At 36.3% G+C, this 21,735-nt stretch overlaps 1 pseudogene; it reads right to left on the bottom strand.

Annotated features, from left to right (window-relative positions):
* Window positions 1-9,456: 9,456 nt before the first annotated feature.
* LOC109434892 (large ribosomal subunit protein eL19) lies at window positions 9,457-9,998 on the bottom strand (annotated as a pseudogene).
* Between the last annotated feature and the right edge of the window lie 11,737 nt (window positions 9,999-21,735).

Below are 21,735 nucleotides of genomic sequence, written 5' to 3'. Positions count from 1 at the left end.
TTTCTTACACCATGTAAAACAATAAACTCAAAATAGATTAAAGACTTAAAGACCCAAAACCATAAAACTCTTATAAGAAAACATAGGCAGCAAACTCGCAGACATTGCTCTCAGTAACATTTCTTTGGATATGTTTCTTTAGGCAAGGGAAACAAAAGAAATAATAAATAGATGAGACTACATTAAATTAAAAAGTTTTGCGCAGCAAAGGAAACCATCAACAAAATAAAAGAATAAGCTACTGAATGTGAGAAGATATTCACCAATGATACATCTGAGGAGGGTTTAATATCTAAAATATATAAGGAATGAATGCAACTTAACACCAAAAAGACAAACATTGATTAAAAAATGAGCAGAGCCTTTTTTGCCTGCTCCTCTGTCCCTTCAAGCACTGCCCTGACTGCATCGCGCTCACGCAGAGCTCCTGCAAAGCCAGGGCTCCCATTGTCTTGTTCCAGCGACCATCATGATCATCTACTGGGACCTCACCAGCCATAATGAAACGTTCTTTGACATTTACAAAATCAGGGAGATCGTGGTCATACTATGCCTGGAGGTGGAGGGGAAGGTGGTCAGTAGGACAGAGGATAACACTGATGATTCACTCATTGGTGGAAATGCCGCTGCTGAAGATACCGAAAGCACCAGTAATCACTGGTGTTGGTGTTGCCATGAACCATTATTTGCAGAAAACCAGCTTCACAAAAGAAGCCTACAAGAAGTACATCAACGATTACATGAAATTAATCAAAGGGAAATGAACAGAAACCGAAAATAGTAAAACCTTTTATAACAGGCTGCAGAGCTAATCAAGCACATCCTTGCTAATTTCAAAATCTACCAATTCTTTATTGGTGAAAACATGAATCCAGATGGCATGGTTTCTCTGCTGGAGTTTTTTAACGATGATGTGACCCCATATATGATTTTCTGTAAGGATGGTTTGGAAATGGAAAAATGTTAACAAAGTTGGCCGTTTGATCCATCCCCAGTCATCATCATAACTGGCTGCTGCTTTTCATCCACACACCAGCACTAGGACAGATGGGACGGATGCCACCTTGAGCTCTTTGTTTATTTCGACCTTGATTTATTTGCAGCAGAGACATTGTTTTTAAGAAAAGCATGTCATGTAGGTTGTCTAAAAATAAAATGCATTTAAAGTCATTTGAGACAATGCCTCTTAGCTTAATACATATTTAAATCCATCCTGTGTAGTGTTCCTGGAGGAGCTAGAGACTATTTATTAGACAGTGTAAGTGTAAGGCTGTTTTCAGATAACTTCTACAGTGAAAACTACTTCTGGGACTGGAATATAAAAAATAAGGATAACAAGTCTTAATTTGGAGTTGAAGTGAAGGGAAAGACCATGCTCACAGCACAGCCCACATTTGAGGTGGATTCCTCACACATTTCATCACCTACAAGTAGTTAACTAATGGAAGTAGTTAACTCTGGAAGAGATTACCAAAATAATAAAAAGAGACCAATACAGTTGGGAAAAAAAAACATCAGGCAGAGGACCTGAATAGAAGTTTTTCCAAAGAGGACATACAGATAGCCAATAGACATATGAAAAGATGCTCAATGTCAGTAATCATCAGAGAAATGAAAATTAAAATCACAATGAAAATTAAAATCACAATGAAAATTAAAATCACCTCCCACCTCTCAGAATGGTTATCATCAATAAATCAACAAATAAGTGTCGTGGAGGCTAAGATGTGCAGAAAAGGGTACCCTTGTGCACTGTTGGTATGATTGCAAATTGGTGCAGCCACTGTGGAAAACAGTATGGAGGTTCCTCAAAAAATTAAAAATATAAGTACTTATGACCGAGCAATTCCACTTCTGGGTATTCATCCAAGGAAATCCAAAACACGAATTCAAAAATATATATGGACCTCTATGATTATTGCAGTGTTATTTACAATAGCCAAGATATAGAAGCAACTTAAGTGTCCATCGATAGATGATTGGGTAAAGAAGTGATACATATACACACTGGAATATTACTTAGGCATTAAACAGAACGAAATCTTAACATTTGCAACAACGTGGATGGACCTGGAGGGTATTATACTCAGTGAAATAAGTCAGACAGAGAAAGACAAGTACAATATGATTCCTCTTATATACGAAATCTAAAAAATAAAGTCAATGAACAAAGAAAACACAAACAAATTCATATATAAAGAGAACACACTTATGGCTGCCAAGAGGGAGGGAGGTTAGGGGGCTGGATGAAAAAGGTGAAGGGATTAAAAAGTACAAATTGGTAGTTCCAAAACAGTCATGGGGATATAAAATATAGCATAGGGAATATAGTCAATAATATTGTAATAGCTATGTATGGTGTCAGGTGGTTAGTAGATTTACCGGGGGAAATCACTTCTTAAGTTTTATAAAACTAATATAATATTGAATGTCAACTATAATTGAAAAATTTTAAAAATAAAATAAAAAGTCCTGGTTCAAACAATAAATATACTGGGCAGTGTTCTCATTTTAGAAAATAATATTCTTCCACATCGACTTTATTACATTAGAACTTTATTAGAAAAAGATATTGCATTGTAAAATCTAATAGAAAAATGGAGACGTGAATAATCTTTGATTAAAATATATTTCATTATAATTATATTTTACACTAATGATATATTTTATTTCTAAGAGCTTAGAAGGCAAATATATAAGGAAATATATACCCTAATTATTCCTAAGTGTGTACTTTTACTTTTTGCAGTAGTATCTAAATTAATTTAGTGAACACATTATTTTTTGGGTACAAAGCTATGCATCACTCAACCTTAGAAATATTTTCTCCAAATTTCTTAACTAAACAAATGTCATTAGTAAGAACAGTTTGAGAGCTTTCTCACTCCCAAATCATTTGAAGTGTTTCATTGGCATGAACTTAAGCTTATGTGTAAAGCAGGGGCCATGCCCTCAACCTAAGAAGAATACAATGATCCATGATAAAGACATAATACAAGAGCAGTGTTTTCATTCTATAAAAATATCAATGCAGACAGGCCCCTAGGCTTAAACGTGTCATGTTTCAGAATAGACTGCATAAATTGAAATTTGGATTGCATAGTTTGCTCTGTGCATTTTCCCATTGCCCTCAATCATACTCCTTCTACAGCTTTCCTACACTGTGAAAAAAGTGTAAGTACCCAAATACCAGTTAGTACTATCCCCGCTAAAAATGTACGTTGTATGTGTTTAAGGTTAGAATTAATTGCTAATGTTATGAATAAGAAGAGTTGCCTCAGGCATCCCTGGGACAACAGATTAGCTTTTTTAGAATCCAGGGACTAACACATAAAAGAGAAACCCAGCCCTGGTGGAAGGTGGAGGCCATCTCACAAAAATATTTGTTTCATATTTTCAATGGTTTATCTGTGACAATATGAGTATATATCCGACCTGGGGGTATTTGACAACATTGTTGTCCTCCCCAAATATAAAACATACTAAAATGTGTACCTAAGTAAAGAAAAATGCAGAGGACTCTCTAGTCTCTGCACACACGGTGATTCGTCTGCAGTCTGTTGGGAGTAAAGATGGGTGTGATAATCCTGTGTGGCCACTGAGCTCTTCATACTGACTCCCACATATTCTGTCTGCCAGCTCAAAAATTCTACCTAAGTTTTGGTACACCAGACTTGGCACCCTCATTTATCCTTTCTCCCTGCAAATTGAACATTTACGTCTACCACCCAGTATTCTTAAGATGAGCATAAATAAGTTTTAAATTTTCAGAAATTACCACATTGAATATTTTGGGAATCTAACGGAAATCTGCAGCTCTGTTCTACTTACTATTGAATCCTCTGCCCAGAGGAAGGATATAACCACAGAATACTAAATCATATTTCCCTTGATCCCCAAATATGACAAACACAGTGATTGAAAAACCTCAATGGATATCTACTTCTGTCACTTATAGGAATTTTCTTAACATCTTTTTCAAAGTTTACTATTTAACTATAAAAATTAAACGGGTACATAGGAAATATTAACAATAGCATTTATTTTTAAACTTTATTCCTAACATTTTTTCATTTATTACAACACCCCTTATGTTGTAGTTTTCAGCTTCTACAAATGAAGCAATAAATCTTAAATATAGATTTTAACATGATTAATTTGTTCCATGTTGAAATAGAGAAAAAAATATCTGTTTTAAGATTTCTTTTGTTTTTTTCTTCTCTCCTTCCTAACTCCTTCCTTCCCCCTTCCTTCCCTCCCTCCCTCCCTCCCTCCCTCCCTCCCTCCCTCCCTCCCTCCCTCCCTTCCTTCCTTCCTTCCTTCCTTCCTTCCTTCCTTCCTTCCTTCCTTCCTTCTTTCCTTCCATCTTCCTTCCTATCTTTCTTTCCTTTCTTTTTCTCCCTCCCTTCTTTTCTTTTTTCATCCTTCCTATCAGAGTTACTGAAAAGGTCAAGTAGCTTTTTAGACACAATACATTCCTGTCAAATCCGTATAAAACAGAAACTGCAGCCGATCCCCTAGTTCACAATTTAGTAGGATTATCACCATTCTCCCTACTTGGAAATTTGCTGAAAAGGAATGCATACACTGCATCTATAAATGCTCATGTCATAAAAAAGAAACAACAATGAATTTAGGAAATGGCCATAAAAGTCTACTCTCTCTTGTCTAGGATTCAGGGACAAGTTATAAATGTTAGATGCTCAAAGTGATGATTATCACTCCCTCAACTTCCTGCTGTCATTGTGATCCAAAGTAAAATCAATGTTAAACTATAAAATAAGAAAAAAGGAAGCCATCCACGTTCAGGTTTGTTTTTGTTTTTGTTTTTCATGACGTCTGTTTCAATGTGCTTTGTATTTTGGGTATATGCGTAGATGTTCCTTCAAAAAGTATCTTGTTTTTGTAATGGTTACCCTTGTATGCTGGTGTGTGGAGTCCATCTGTTGGGTCACCATTTTTTCAACCTCACTGGTTGCTAGGGGAAGAGTTGGTTCATTAGGATTCTCTGTCTCCTCCCAGATAAACCACTTCTTCATTGCCCAGTATTATCCTTTGTGGGTTTAAACATATCTGTAGACCAATCAGCACATGCTTATTAAACACTGAACACAACTGTAATATGTACTACACGCAGGCCAAAAATAAAGATTAAAAAATACATTTCTCTTAGATTTTTCTAAGCTTCTGAAATGATGAAGGGCCATGGAAAAATCAAACATATTGTTAACAGTTCAAGGACAGACAAATAAGTCAAGTCAAAAATTAATATGAGAGGCTCCTGGATGTAAAACTCACTCTGGATTCTGTTTCTCATGGAGAAATTCAGAATTGATCCATCTTGAAACATAATTAAGGTGTTTTATAGGCAAAGAAAAATGGGCCAAATGTTCATGGTATCTAAAAAGTATGGGCAAAGAGAATGTATAAATCATATTTGAAGGCTGGTAAATGATTAGCTGAAGTGAAGGCTTTAATAGGTGGAGAGTGGGAGATAAGTATATTAAATAGGTTAGTTCACATTATAAAGAACCTTAAGTACACTGCCAGCAAATTTTGTATAAATGAGGAACCACTGAGATCTTTTAGCAAGAGAATGACAGGATTAAAGTAATGTTTCCCAATTGGCTTGGAAGCAATGTGCAGTGCATACTGGAGTCGGGAGAAAGGGCTATTGTATCATCCTCATAATTTAGTATTCTCTATATTATAATGCTTTGGAAAAAGTCAAAAGTTTCCCTTAGATATACCACTTGATAGTGTGAGAGCTCCATATCTCATCTATCATGACATTATACTTCTCATCATGAACTCTTGACAGCAGACAGCAGATCAGGAAGCTTTCCCCAAAGCTATTCCACACGTTCACAACTCATCCATCTCTGAACAATCAGCCACACCCAAAACATTACATGTTTGTCCAAGAATAAAGACTGGAAATTCCAAGCTGCTTTCATTTTTAACTTAACCTTGAGTTATGTGAAGATGTCCTTGATTTATAAGAAGGTTTCATACCGTGACTGTTTCCTTTCTGGTGTTAACAATGTTAATTTTCATCAGTGTTTTTAAAAGGTATTACTTTCTGCTCTGTATTATTATAGAAGCCAGTAACTTTATGTGTTTCTCAAATTCATTCCACTTGGCTTTCAAATAACAATCAATTACAAATACATATGTATATATTTGTATGTGTATGGATAAAAAAAATTAAAGCTACTATTCTTCTCTCAATTAGGTTGTCTATAATTTTAAGAAGATTTTAGCCCTCTATGAGTTGTTCATAGTCTCACTGAATGATGTTACATAGTTAATGAAAGCTGTTAACTGACCTCAAATTTTGGTTCCTCATCCACCTAGGGACCCAACTTCACTTATTTTTAAGTGTGCCTGGAAGTTGTACGGTGTCATGGAACTGAGTTTGGAATAGAATGTGATTAGAAGTAATAAGTGATATTTGAGCCTAATCCTCAAAATTCTCATGTATATTTGCCATGTTCTTCACCCCTAGGAAAAGCTGGAATGGAGACAATAACAGAATCTTTTAAAACCAATATCCCTAGTGATTTAGAGGAGATAAATCGTCCCATCGGTGTGTCCACCTGTCCACTGTTGGTACATGAGTAAGAAATTGGCTTCTATTACAGAAGTTCTATTCTATTCTATTCTATTCTATTCTATTCTATTCTATTCTATTCTATCCTATCCTATCCTATCCTATCCTATCCTACCCTATCTATCCTATCCAGGACCATTACATATTTCGAGAACTATTTGTTATATAGTAGTTAGTTGATCATAACTATACACAATGAACATTTGGTTTGTTCTCTTGTGAATAACACAAAAATGGTTTTAAAGAGATGTAAATCCATGAAAAGTTAATTATTTATTTACATATTTATTTATTGGGGTGACAATTAAAAAGTTAATTTTTAATAAATTTTATGATCAGCAAAGCTTGAAAAAATAGAAATTAAAGGAAGTTCTGGATACATGTTTATTTAAACATATGGCATATATACAACATAGTTAGGCATAGCTAGATGACTAATCACTGTCAAGGATTCTTAATATGTTTGGTTGAAAATAACTTTAAAATATTTATGTATCATCAATCTCATTTTTATGATTCTTATCACTATATTTTCTGGAACCTAAGGAAATTCTATGAGTAAAAAATTTATTACCATATATACAGGCAAAAATATTTTGAAGAAACTTTCTTAATCATGGTTTTCAAATATATTTTCATATATATAGAATATATATGAAAATATATATGAAATATATATTTATATGTATATTTATATACATATACCCCTCCACTTCTTAGGAGGAGAGCTATTTTGTTATTTGACCAGGACTGCTTTCACTACATAAAGAACATGTTGTGTTTGCCACATAGCTACTTAATTAGTAAGTACCCTTTCTAAATTCTTTTTAAAAAAATGTCCATGTTGAAGGAATAGTTAGAACTGGAGCAGATTTCAAAGATACCTCTATCTCTTTAAATATTAACATAAAACTGTAAGTAGTGTTACATGATGTTCTATTCCCAATGCAGTCATTACATTTCATTAAGCACCTATTTGGTAACTATCTGATAGCTTTCGCAGAGTGCTTTAATCGTCTTTAAAACATACATATTCTCTTCCTTTTTTTTTTTTTTTGTGCACAGGTGATGAACATGATGTAGCGTGGACTATTTGTTCAGAGAGAATCTAATAATATCTTTTCTAACGCATCTTATATGGCAACAAAAAATTAGAACTAGCCTCACTTAAATGGGATTTTTGTTGTTGCTGGTGGTTTTGTTTCATTTTGTTTGGGTTAGAAATTAGAGATCAAAGATGATGAATTCAATGATCAGAAGGATTTTGGGATCCTAACTTAGGTGCACAAGGCCAATGTGTAAAATTACATTTTGGAGTAGTGTCCAAATAACATTTTAATATTAATTATGACAGTAATAATAGTCTCAACATACGCTGGATTCTAAGATTTTAATGATAAGCTCCATTGAATGACTTTTAATATTATTTATTTATTTATTTATTTATTTTGATTGGACTTTGTCTCAAGGATTTTACTCTGGTTTCTCTGGGATTTATTTCATCTTACATGAGAGATGTTTCACATGCAACCTTAGGGAATTTTCTTTTTCTTGCTATTATATCTTCTTTGTACTAATATTGATTATACAAGTGATTCAACTAAATTTAACTAGTAATTCTGTCATATTTCTTTACATATTGCTGAAGACACATCTGTAACACATTGTTCAAAATGAATTGCCAAACTCTAACAGTGAATTCATCTTAAATGTAACATGCAATATCGCTATTCACATCACTTGAATCATTTTAATAGATTATTGTACACAGTATCATCAGTATCCAATCTAAACCACTTGTTGATATTTGATTCTAAAGCATAAAAAAAATGTGAGCACAACTAAGCAATAAATCATTCAGTCATCACTGTGATTCCAGCATTCAGTGCCTAACAATATAAATGTAATTATTCTTCTTCAGCCCAGTATTCCTGAAAATAAATGTGAATTTCCTATTTCTTCATTCTTTTTATTTCAATGTTAAACATTATTCAGTATTGTCATTTAAAAAATAGAAGAAAATGCAAAAAACATTTTAAATCTTTGTTGAGGTTATATGTTAGGAGAGAGATTTTAGATGACAACATGGACTAAAATCATCTTGGAAAAATGTAATATGTTGTTGCAATTAAACAAAAGCATTATTTTTATAATTATTATTTCTACAAATAATTCACAACATAGATTAGACTCTATAAAGAAATTAACTGGTAATCTATTCTTTTCATTTTTATTTATCTTAGATTTTTAAATTTACTACATACTGAATTATATTTATTAAATGTCAGGCTTTAAATGCTTCTATGTGCAGTTCATATTTTAATTTTTTAAATCCTCACAGCAACTCTTTGGTATAAGTAGTATGATTACCCAAATGTTAATGTGAGAAATCTAAGTAGTGTGAGATTGCTTAACATGCTTCAGAGCACACACCATTAAATAGCTAAGTCAGGATTCAGACACAGACAGTTTTAGCAGGCTTTGGGCTTAAATTTGGGTGTTGTGCTGTCTCTTCACACATTCAAACTGTAATTCTATCTTCATAAATAATAAAAACAAACAAACAAACAAATAAATAAATATCATTGTACTATTATTAGCTCTGGTTTCTCTACTTTCTTTCCAGCTGGCAGCTTTCCTCACTATTTTTCCTAAAAAAACAAATCAAGCATAATCCAAGAAAATTTTCCTTCCAGTCTCACAATCAGACTTAATTTTCACTGTTTTTTTTTTTTTTGCAAATGAAGGCTTTTTTATTGAATGATTGATCTATGTACTGAAGAATGGCAACGAGAGCTGAGTTTCAGTCCAGGTCACTATGTACAGGTAAGAAAGGTGGAGCTTTATTTCTTGGACTCTTCTTTGGACAGAGTTTTATTGATTTCTTCCTTCTTGGCCTGGAGCTGCTCTTCACCACGCTTGCATGCTTCCTTGGTCTTAGACCTACGAGTCTCAGCCTGGTTAGCAAGAAGCTTCTTGCGAGCCTTGTCGGCCTTCAGCTTGTGAATGTGTTCCATGAGAATGGGCTACTTTCTGAACACATTACCCTTCACTTTCAGATACAGGTTGCACATGTGGCGGTCAGTGTTCTTAGATTCACGGTATCACCTGAGCAGTTGGTGGAGCACTCTCATCCAGGTTACCTTCTCAGGCATTCGAGCATTGGCAGTACTCTTTCGCTTACCTATGAGTATGCCCATATGCCTGTCCTTCCTGCAGACCAAGGTGGTTTTCTGGCATCGACCTTGGACATAGATGATCACAGGCTTCTGGATGATCAGCTCATCTTTGATCAGCTTCCAAATCTGCTGATGGTGTCCAACCAGACCTTCTTTTTGCCACAGCAGAGGACCCTGGAGGCAAGCCTCTTCTGAAGTCTGAGCATATTAATGGCTGTGGAGGGAAAGGTATTTATTTGTTCCTTGTTTTTCATATTTATTTGCTTTTAAAACTTTTCTAATTGTGGTAGAGTGCACATAATATAAAATTTACCATCTTAACTATTTTTATGTGTACACTTCAGTGGTATTAAGTACATTAATACTGCTGTACAACCAAACTCCAGAAATATTTTTCTCTTGCGAAATCAATTTTTTGTATTTCTCCCTCACCCCAACCCATGGCAACCTCCATTCCACTTTCTGTCTCTATGAATTTGACTAATCTAGGTACCTTATATAAGTGAAATCACACAGTGTTTGTCTTTTTATGACTTACTTATTTTACTTAGTGCGTCAAGGATCATGCATTGTTGGTTCATCCATAATATCAGAATTTCCTTCCTTTTTAAGGCTGAATAATATTCCATTGCATGTATATATCATATTTTGTTTATCAATTTATTCCTTGATGGACACTTGGGTTGCTTATCACTATTTGTTTTTTAAAGAATGTTTACATGCTTTATGTCGCAGCTGATTCCTGAAAAGCTCCTGGAACACAGAATTTCACCACTAATTATATGTCCCCAAATTGGAGTTTCACAGTACATTGGATAATCTGGGGTGAATGAGAATTGAGATTTCTATAATTACAGACATTTAGTAATCATTTTAAAAGTTAAATGCATGCTTTAAAGTTTGAAAAAAGAGAGGTGGCCGGTTAGCTCAGTTGGTTAGAACATGGTGCTAATAACATCAAGGTTGCCGGTTCAATCCCCACATGGGCCACTGTGAGCTGTGCCCTCCTTAAAAATAAATAAATAAATAAATAAATAAATAAATAAATAAATAAATATAAAATGAAAAAGATTTGAAAACAGAAAAGGAAATCATGTCACCTTTCAGATAATTTATCAATAATAATTCCATTACATATTTTCTGTAATGAAATATAACAAAGAAAGCCACATAAGCCATAGATGGACTTCTTAGTTTTGAAACTAAATGGGAGTAGGGGGAGCTGAAGTTAAAGTTCTGTAAATCCCCAAGCTAAATAAGTTGGAATAAATGTGTAAATCTCTATTTTCTCACTTGGAAAGGAGGTTAGACTAGACTCATTTTGGCTCTCTTACTTCATAAATCACCATTGGTCATTCACTTGCCTAAAGTACACATAAGTTGAGGTTTTTAAGTGTTTCTTAAGAGTGCTGAAACTCACCTAACATCTGTTCTCTGGGAGAACAAATTTTGATTTGACAAAACAAAGTTCTAAACCAACGAGAATTTCTGCAATGTAAGTTTGCATTTAGAGAATAAATATATGCAGACAAAACATATGAAGCAATGATTAGAAAATGAAAAGTCAGAGTGATGTCATAGGAATGGCAACAGCGGGGCGCACTTTTTGAGTTCTCCTCCAGATCTTATCACAAACGGGACATCTCTAACCCATCAAAGGACTCTCTGCTCATCACGCAGCACAGCTAAGAGACTCGTGCAAGGATTACTTGAAGGTGGGCAAATTGGGTGAGCAGGGGAAGAGGGAAGGGAGAGTAGTGGAGACGCGGCCTGCATCTGCGGCGGTGGAAATGCGGCCGATATCCGCAGCTGCAGAGACGCAGGGGATCCCAGGATGGAACAGAGAACACAAAAGCCAGGAGGTGGGCTCTTTCCCTGCATCCCACAGCTGATCTCTCCCGCCGAGGGGGCAGCATATCCAGCATATGAAGCAATAACCTCAGCTGATACCTCCAGTTAGGCCCTAGGACGGACAAAGGACACAAATTCCATACCTGGGCCCCTCTCCCCCCCCACCCCCCTTCCAATCCTACCCCCACCCTTCCAGAGACTTAAACTGGCCGCTGAACTGAGGAGTAGTGTCAGATTACAGAGGAGCCTTAGTGCTCATGCTCTGGGAAGACTGGCGTGCAACTTGGACCCAGGGAAGAGGCTGGGAAGAGTGTGGTTTTTGCTGGGCTAGGAGATAAGAGACTCCTCCACCCCCAGCCACCACCTTTTCTGGCCTGTGGGAAGAGTGTGACATGGCTGGGCTGGGAGAGATAAGACCCCTCCATCCCCAACCCCCACCCTTTCTGGCCTGCCTAGGGCAGGGCAATTACAACTGCAGAGGCACTCCCAGGAATCAGCAGTAAGCGGCAGATGCAGCTCCAGGCTTTCAGCAGCTCAGAAATCTCCGGCCTGCCACACACACACACACACACACACACACACACACACACACGGAAGAAGTGCCCTAAGACTCAGGAGAACTGGACACAGGGCTGGTGGTGCTACTCTCAGTGCACATATATGCAGGCAAGGGCAGACACTGCACTGACTTTGTAGAAACTACCATCCAGACCCCTCAGCCCTATGCATCTAAATTTACAGTCCCAATGTCACTCTGGGCACGAGGTGACCGGCTCTGCCTGCACAATACACAGGGGACTCTTTGGTACAGCAGAGGACAACCTGGAGATTACTTGGTGGGCTTAAGCCAAGACTGGCACTGGTTTTGTTTTGTTTTGTTTTGTCTTTATATCTTTGATATCTTTGCCTGTGTTGACTGGGGGTTGTCGTTTGTTTTTACATGTGAATGTGTTTGATTTTTTTTTTTTGCTGTTGTTGTTGTTGTTGTGCTTGGTGATTTGCTTTGTTCTGAAATTGCCCTAGCAGAGCCCAGCTTAAGAGGCATAAGATTCAACATACCCAGAGGCAACTCCACACCAAACCAGAGTACTACCGGGTTTGACCTACAAATGACACACCCAGAGGGGATTCTCTACAGGCACAAGAGCCCATAGAGGCCAAACCACATTTAAGTGGTCAACTCTCAAGCAGCAGAATACCCTGTGGTGGGCAGAGCCAAGTCTCAAAACTAGTCAGCCAAGGAGTTAACACCACCTAGTCACAAGCGAAAAGCAATTAAAGATCTTCTTTAACAGGACAATATACACAACACACAAGAGTCACCTTTGGAGCACATGCAGAGGAGAAGAATGAAGTAGTGCAAGTCAAATATAAAGGACACATACTACATAAGATAACCCAGCAAGAACTAAGAACTCTAGGGGATCTACCTAAAACATCAAAGCAAACACAGAGAGTCAGCCAGAAGGGGGAAAAAAAGAAACATGTCCCAAACAAAACAACAGAAGAAATCTCCAGAAATGGAACCAAATGAAACAGAGATAATCAACCTATGAGATACAGAGTTCAGAACACTGATGATAAGAATGTTTACGGAGCTTAGAGACAACATAAAGAAGGATGTAGAAATCATAATGAACAACCAGTTAGAACTAAAGAACACAATTACTGAAGTAAAGAACTCACTTGAAGGAATTAACAACAGGTTAGATGAAGCAGAGGATCGAATCAGCGACTTAGAAGACAAGTTAGCAGAGATCACCCAAACAGAACAACAGAAAGAAAAAAGAATAAAGAACAATGAAGATGGTTTAAGAGACCAATGGGATAACATCAAGGGCAATAACATGCACATCATAGGAATACCAGAAGGTGAAGAGAGGAAGCAAGGGATTGAGAACATATTTGAAGTAATAATGTCCGAAAACTTCCCTAACCTGATGAAGGAAATAAACATACAAGCCCAGGAAGTGCAGAGTGTTCCAACTAGGATAAACCCAAACAGGTCCACACCAAGACACATTGTAGTTAAAATGGCAAAGGTTAAAGATAAAGAGAGAATCCTAAAAGCAGCAAGAGAAAGACAGAGGGTTACATACAAGGGAACTCCCATAAGACTATCAAATGACTTTTCTGCAGAAACATTGAAGGCCAGGAGGGAGTGGCAGGAGATACTCAAAGTGATGGAAAACAAAGGCCTACAACCTAGATTGCTTTATCCAGCAAGGCTATCATTTAAAGTTGATGGAGAGATAAAGAGCTTCCCAGAAAAGAATAAGCTAAAGGAATTTATTACCACCAAGCCAGCATTGCAAGAAATACTAAAAGGACTTCTGTAAATAGAAGAAAGATGAAAACAATCTAACTACAAATTTAAAAATGGCAATAACTATGTACCTATCAATAATCACTTTAAATGTAAACGGATTAAATGCTCCAATCAAGAGACACAGGGTGGCTGAGTGGATAAGAAAGCAAGACACTTGTATATGCTGTATACAAGAGACTCACCTCAGATCAAAAGACACACACAGGCTGAAAGTGAAGGGTTGGAGTAAGATATTTCATGCAAATGGAAATGAGAAAAAAGCTTGAGTTGCAATACTTATATCTGACAAAATAGACTTTAAAATGAAGAACATGTTAAAAGACAAAGATGGGCACTATATAATAATAAAGGGATCGATCTGACAAGAGGACATAACCCTAGTAAACATCCATGCACCCAACATAGGAGCACCTAAATATATAAAACAGATACTGACTGATATAAAGACAGAGATCAACAGTAACACTATCATAGTTGGGGACTTCAACACACACTGACAACAAGGGACAGGTCTTCCAGACAGAAAATCAATATGGAAACAACAGCCTTAAATAATACATTGGACCACTTGGATTTAATCAATATTTTCAGAGCATTTCAACCCAATGGAGAATGCACGTTCTTCTCAAGCGCACACGGAACATTTTCCAAGATAGACCACATGTTAGGCCACAAAACAAGTCTTGATAAATTTAAGAAAATTGAAATCATATCAATTGTCTTCTCTGACCACAGTGCTATGAAATTAGAAATGAACTACAGGAAAAAAACTGGAAGACACACAAATTCATGGAGGCTGAATAACATGTTACTAAATAATGAATGGGTCAAACAGGAGATCAAGGAAGAAATCAAAAGATATCTCGAGACAAACGAAAATGAAAATACAATGATCCAAAATCTATGGGATGCCGCAAAAGCAGTCCTAAGAGGGAAATTCATAGCATCGCAGGCCTACCTAAAGAAACAAGAAACATCACTAATCAACAGTTTATCTTCACACTTAAGGGATCTGGAAAAAGAACATCAAAATCAGCCTAAAGGGAGTACAAGGAAGGAGATAATAAAGATCAGAGTGGAAATAAATTAAATAGAAACCAGAAAAACAATACAAAAGATCAATGAATCCAAGAGTTGGTTCTTAGAGAAGATAAACAAAATTGACAAACCTTTAGCCAGACTCATTAAAAAAAAAGAGAGAGAGGACCCAAATTAATAAAATCAGAAATGAAAGAGGAGAAGTGACAACAGACACCGCAGAAATACAAAAAATTTTAAGAAATTACTATGAGCAACTATATGCCAACAAATTTGACAATCTGGAAGAAATGGACAATTTTCTAGAGGTGTACAACCTTCCAAGGCTAACTCAAGAAGAAACAGAAAACCTGAATAGACTGATTACCACCAGGGAAATTGAATCAGTAATCAACAATCTCCCAACAAACAAAAGCCCTGGACCAGATGGCTTTACAGGTGAATTTTACAAAACGTTCAAAAAGAATTATCACCTACTCTCCTCGAGCTCTTCCAAAATATGCAGAAGGAGGGAAGACTCCCAAACACTTTTACGAAGCCACTATCACCCTGATCCCAAAATCAGACAAAGACACCACAAAAAAAGAAAACTACAGGCCAATATCGCTAATGAACATAGATGCAAAAATCCTCAACAAAATATTAGCGAACAGAATTCAGCAATACATTAAAAAGATCATACACCATGATCAAGTGGGATTCATCCCTGGTATGCAAGGGTGGTTCAACATCCACAAATCAATTAATGTGATACACCACATTAACAAAATGAAAAATAAAAATCACATGATCATATCAATAGATGCAGAAAAAGCATTTGATAAAATCCAGCAGCCATTTATGATAAAAACCCTTAAGAAAGTGGGAACAGAGGGATCATATCTCAACATAATAAAGGCCATATATGATAAACCCACAGCTAACATCATACTCAATGGGGAAAAGCTAATACCGTTCCCCTTCAGATCAGGAACAAGGCAAGGTTGCCCACTTTCTCCACTTCTATTCAACATAGTGCTACAAGTTCTAGCCACAGCAATCAGACAAGAAAAAAATAAAAGGCATCCAAATCGGTAAGGAGGAAGTAAAATTGTCATTATATGCAGATGACATCATACTATATATAGAGAACCCTAAAGATTCCACCAAGAAACTATTAGAGCTGATAGATGAATTTAGTAAAGCAGCAGGATACAAAACTAATATTCAGAAATCAGTTGCATTTGTATATACCAATAATAAAACATCAGAAGGAGAAATTAAAAAAGCAATCCCATTTACAATTGCTCCAAAGACTATAACATACCTTGGAAAAAATTTAACCAAAGAAGTAAAAGATCAGTACTCAGAAAATTATAAGACAGTGAAGAAAAAAGTGAAAGAAGATACAAATAGATGGAAACACATACCATGTTCATAGATAGGAATAATTAATATAGTTAAAATGTCCATACTGCCTAAGGCAATATACATATTCAATACAATCCTATCAAACAACCAATGACGGTTTTCACAGAAATAGAACATATAATCCTAAAATTTATATGGGACCGTAAAAGACCCCGGATAGCCTCAGCAATCTTGAGAAATAAGAACAAAGTGGGAGGTATAACAATACTTGACATCAAATTATACAAGGCTACAGTAATCAAAACAGCATGGTACTGGCATAAAAACAGACACAGATCAATGGAACAGAATAGAGAGTCCAGAAATAAATCCATGCCTATATGGCCATTTAATCTACGATAATGAAAGCAAGAATGTACGGTGGGGTAAAGACAGTCAATTCAATAAATGATGCTGGGAAACCTGGACAGACACATGCAAAAAAAATGAAGCTGGATCACCTCCTTACACCATACACAAAAATAAATTCAAAATGGCTTAAAGACTTAAATTTAAGATCTGAAACCACAAAATTCCTAGAAGAAAACATAGGAAGAAACTTCACAGACATTACCCGGAGAAGATTTTTACTGATATATCCCCTCGCGCGAGGGAAGTAAGAGAAAAAATAAACATGTGGGATTACATCAAACTAAAAAGTTTTTTCACAGAAAAGGAAACTATCAATAAAACAAAAAGGGATCCTATTGAATGGGAAAAGATATTTGCCAATGATATATCTGATAAGGGGTTAATATCACAAATTTATGAAAAAGTCACTCAACTCAACTCCAAAAAAACAAACAACCCAATTACAAAATGGGCAGAGGACATGAAGAGACATTTTTCTAAAAAGGACATACAGGTGGCAAACAGACATATGAAGAAATGCTCAACCTCACTAACCATCAGAGAAATGCAAATAGAAACCACAATGAGATACCACCTCACCCCAGTCAAAATGGCTATCATCAATAAATCAACAAACAACAAGTGCTGGTGCAGATGTGGAGAAAAGGGAACACTTGTGCACTGCTGGTGGGATTGCAGATTGGTGCAGCCACTATGGAAAACAGTATGGAGGTATCTCAAAAATCTGAAAATGGAACTACCTTATGATCCAGAAATTCCACTCCTAGATATCTATCCGGAGAAATCCACAACTCCAATTCAAAAATCTTTATGCACTCCTATGTTTATTGCAGCACTATACACAATAGCCAAGACATGGAAACAACCGAAATGCCCATCGGTAGGTGACTGGATTAAGAAATTGTGGTACATTTATACAATGGAGTATTACACAGCCATAAAGAAGAAAGAAATCTTACCATTTGCATCAACATGGATGGACCTAGAGAACATTATGCTAAGTGAAATAAGTCAGACAGAGAAATACAAATACAATATGATCTCACTTATATGTGGAATCTAAAGAAAAAATAAGTGAATGAACTAATCAGAAACAGTTTTGGAGACAACTGAGGGTTGCTAGATGGGCAGGGGGGTGGGGATAAGGGGGAAGGTGAGGGGATTAGAAAACAGTCAGTAACCACAAGATGGCCACAGGGTTTTGAAAATTAATTTGGGGAATGTAATCAATAATGTTGTAAAGATGTTGTAGGGTATCCGATGGACATGTGTCCCATTTGGGAGACCACCTCAGGGATGATGTAGATGCCTGATCACTGCACTGTACACCTGAAGCTGAACAATAATGAATGCCAACTATAATTTTATATGTGTGTGTGTGTGTGTGTGTGTGTGTGTGTGTGTGTGTGTGTATGTATATACTTGCAAGAAGCGGAGTACAGCATTAGGAATAGAGACAGTGGAAATGTAATGGCTCTGTGCGATGTCAGAGGGATAGTGGATGGGGGGAGAGGGATTCACACAGTGTGAGGGATATAAATGATAAACGTCTTAAGTACTACTTTGTCTTGTGCACCTGAAACTAATAAAAAAAATATCTATCACCACACACACAAAACAAGAAAATGAAAAGTCATATTGATGCACCTCAGTGTAAAAGGGCACATCCTCCAACTTAACAGAAAAGCCTATATTTAAGTCTAGCCCCACCTCTGCTTAGTCAGCACTCCTTTCCCAGGGCATCCCTTCTTCAAAGGCCACATATATATATACTTTGGACACAGACTCTGGGTCATATTTTTTTCTATAATTTTAGACTTTATTTTCAAACGGGAATTTTCAAAGAGGCAACTTGCAGTATGCTTTTGAAAAGTTCTAAAGGTTAGGTGCAGTATCAAAGAATTTTAAAGCCTGGGGGCCTCTCAGTTGTCCCAAAGTATCTATTCACCATGAGCCTATTCTTGACCCCAGGGCTTCAACTAAATATATTGCATGTAAAAAGTAATTTATTTTCTTAGCTTTATCTTCCTAGGACCTAGTGAAATATCTATAGAGTATTTCCAAGAAACTCATTCTCTTCTCTTATGTCCTCCAGTTTCCGATTTTCATTGGTGTTACTCCTTGCAGTACAGAGATAATAGCTTCAAAATTGGAAACTCGCAAAACGCTTCTTCCAAAATCACCTTTCGTTAGTCCGGTTTATACCAAGTTCATAAGAACAGACCAGACTCGCATGCATTGTGTGCATGTCAGCAATATTTCTAGTCTACTTGGTTAACCCAGTGAGATCAAATCTGAAAGAACATCAAGTTGTCTCGCAAGTGAAAAAAGTAAGTGTAGCTGAGCCCACATTTCCTGTGTATTGAAGGGCTTTTATGCTACTTGTGGATCTCTAGCAAATACTTTATGAGTATTTAGGGACTGTATTTGTGTTTCAAATCCATTTATATTACTAAGTGTACTGTTTAAATTCAAATGTTATCAAGCAGTATTTCAGGACTATAGAGTGAAATTGTCATTTCTCAAAGCATAGACTTCATCTCACCAAATCTGACTTTTATTCGTGCTGCTGCTTCTCTTCGAAATGACTCTCATTTTTCCTCCCTGGATTTCTGTGGCTCTCCCTGTTCAAAATCAATCTTATAAAAGGGAAACAATTTTAAATACATTTCTAGGTGTTCACCTGCCTCCCATCCTGCTATTTTCCTGGATGACTTTCATTGGGTTTCATCGTTAAAGAATTATCTTAGTTATTGTCTCCTTGCTCAGACATTGCACAAGTGAGGATGAAATTGTAGCAGGGCTTTTACTGGAAGTCAGTATTCTCTCAACCCATTTGCACAATGACCCAACATCTGCAATATAATAGAGTCAAACACTGTAAAAACCAGGATTGTGACCAATATTGCAGAATCTATATGCCCTTTCTGCCCAAACCAGGATCTCCTTAGAGAGGTTCCCCCAAACACAGCCTTATTTCACCACTGAATCCATGCATGGGATCTATGATCATAAAATGTCCGAATGGACAAGTTCCCAAATGTAATAAATATTTATCTTTTGGTTATCACAGTGAGGGAAACTGCCTTAACCTGATTCTATCTTCCATGGTGCTAAGGATCAAAGATTTTTTAGGAAGCCAGCCTAGCTTCCTGCAGTGCCTTTACAAATGAAGTCCTAATTAAAGGTGGTCCTGAAATAATTCAGTATCTACTTGAACTAAAGGCAGTTTCAGTCACCATCAGGAAGAGAGAATCCAACTGGCCTGGAGGTTAATGCACTGGGCTGATTTTAAGGCCTGCCTATTGGTGGAAGTATTACTACTGCACAATTTATTTATTTATTTTTTTTGTAGTGATTTAGCCAGTGGATCATCAGAAATCACTTAAAGAGTACTTTGAGTGACAGTACCTCCAATTAGTCTGTGTAATCAACAAACATTTCCTGAATGCTGAGTAGGTGTGTAACACTGTGCTGGGCTTGCCATTAGCTCTTTCCACCTACAGGCATTTCCAAAACAAAGCCTCACTGACTGATGATGCCCCCAGGAAGGAACAAACATTTTAGCTCCTGTGTTCATGGCAGATAGATACTACATTCCCGCAGGGGTCTCTGAGTGTCCTCATTTTGCTATATGACAATGACAGCCATGTTTTTCTTTTCCCTTCTGACTAAAGATATAATTCCATCTATAAGTGAACAAAAATGAGGGAAAGCTCATTAGCAAATATGATTTAAAATAATTGCTTTTATACAAGACACTTTCCACAAAATTATAATCATTGCAAAGAACACAGATTTAACCTTAATATATTCAATTGTAGCATGAGCTAAATTAAGAACCAATGCAGTTTTAATTGCTTAAGAAAAGAAAAATGAAGAGAGAGAGTGCTGCTTCAGATTAAATGATGGATATAATCTTACAAATGTTGCTAACATCACAAAGGTGCCCTTAGGTTTTATTAGCAATCCTATTCTCATCAGTTTGAGGTATAACCTAATTCTTACTTGACCTCTTTCTATGTTGTTGGAAAAAAGATGAGAGAGAGAGAGAGAGAGAGAGAGAGAGAATATTGGTAAATTCAAAAATTTTTACAGAATACATACTTGAAAGTTTATATAAACTGCCAAGTCACTCAAACTTTTACAGATCTGACATTCTCTAGTAATGAAAGGAACACCGTTTACAGCAATTAATATATTAGGCATCAGTTAAGCTCCAAAGTTGTTACTATAACCTGAGAAGATGTTAGACTCCCCCACCATCCAGTTAAAAGGCCAACAAATAAATTACTACCTTAATATATTCACTGAAATGGCCTGTAAGAGTTAATAGTGTTCCCCAAGAGCCTATTTTACCTTCAGACCACCTTCATATATAAACAGAATCTAATTCAAGGTGAAAAGAGTCGGGCTGACAACATTACCTTACAGAGTGGGGGACACATAGTTTTATTTCTATATTGTTGACAAAGAACTGAGACACAAGAAGGAATTTTACTGTTAGTTGCACAGCAACAGTAATGATACAGCCAATGCTACTAGGAGGCTTCGTATTAATTTGACTCTAAAAGTAATATTCAATTACCCTTAAGATAAGTGTACATTGATGTTCCTGGACAAGATTTTTGATTACTAGTAGTTTGCATTCCTTGGCCTTAACATAACCCTGGTGGCTTATTGGCATAACAACAGATATCTTTATTCTTTTCTGCTATGTGATTTTTAAAACAATCACTGAAGAGAGGTTATTACATTTAGCTATTTTCAGTGAATTTAAGTATTGCTGAAGAAAAAAAAAGTAATGTAACAGAAGTTACAGTAAAATTAATCAGAGTCAAAATTCAAAGAAGGCACCAACTTCAGTGCTGGAATATTTTCTATAATGTAAAACTCAAAAACACTAAGGCATGAAGCTTGATATTCACCTTGACCAACAAAACATAAGAACGGTTAGTTTATGT

The sequence above is a fragment of the Rhinolophus sinicus genome, linkage group LG04 (genome assembly GCF_036562045.2).
Source record: "Rhinolophus sinicus isolate RSC01 linkage group LG04, ASM3656204v1, whole genome shotgun sequence".
Taxonomy (NCBI): domain Eukaryota; kingdom Metazoa; phylum Chordata; class Mammalia; order Chiroptera; family Rhinolophidae; genus Rhinolophus; species Rhinolophus sinicus.
This window is presented reverse-complemented; position numbering and strand designations above follow the sequence as displayed.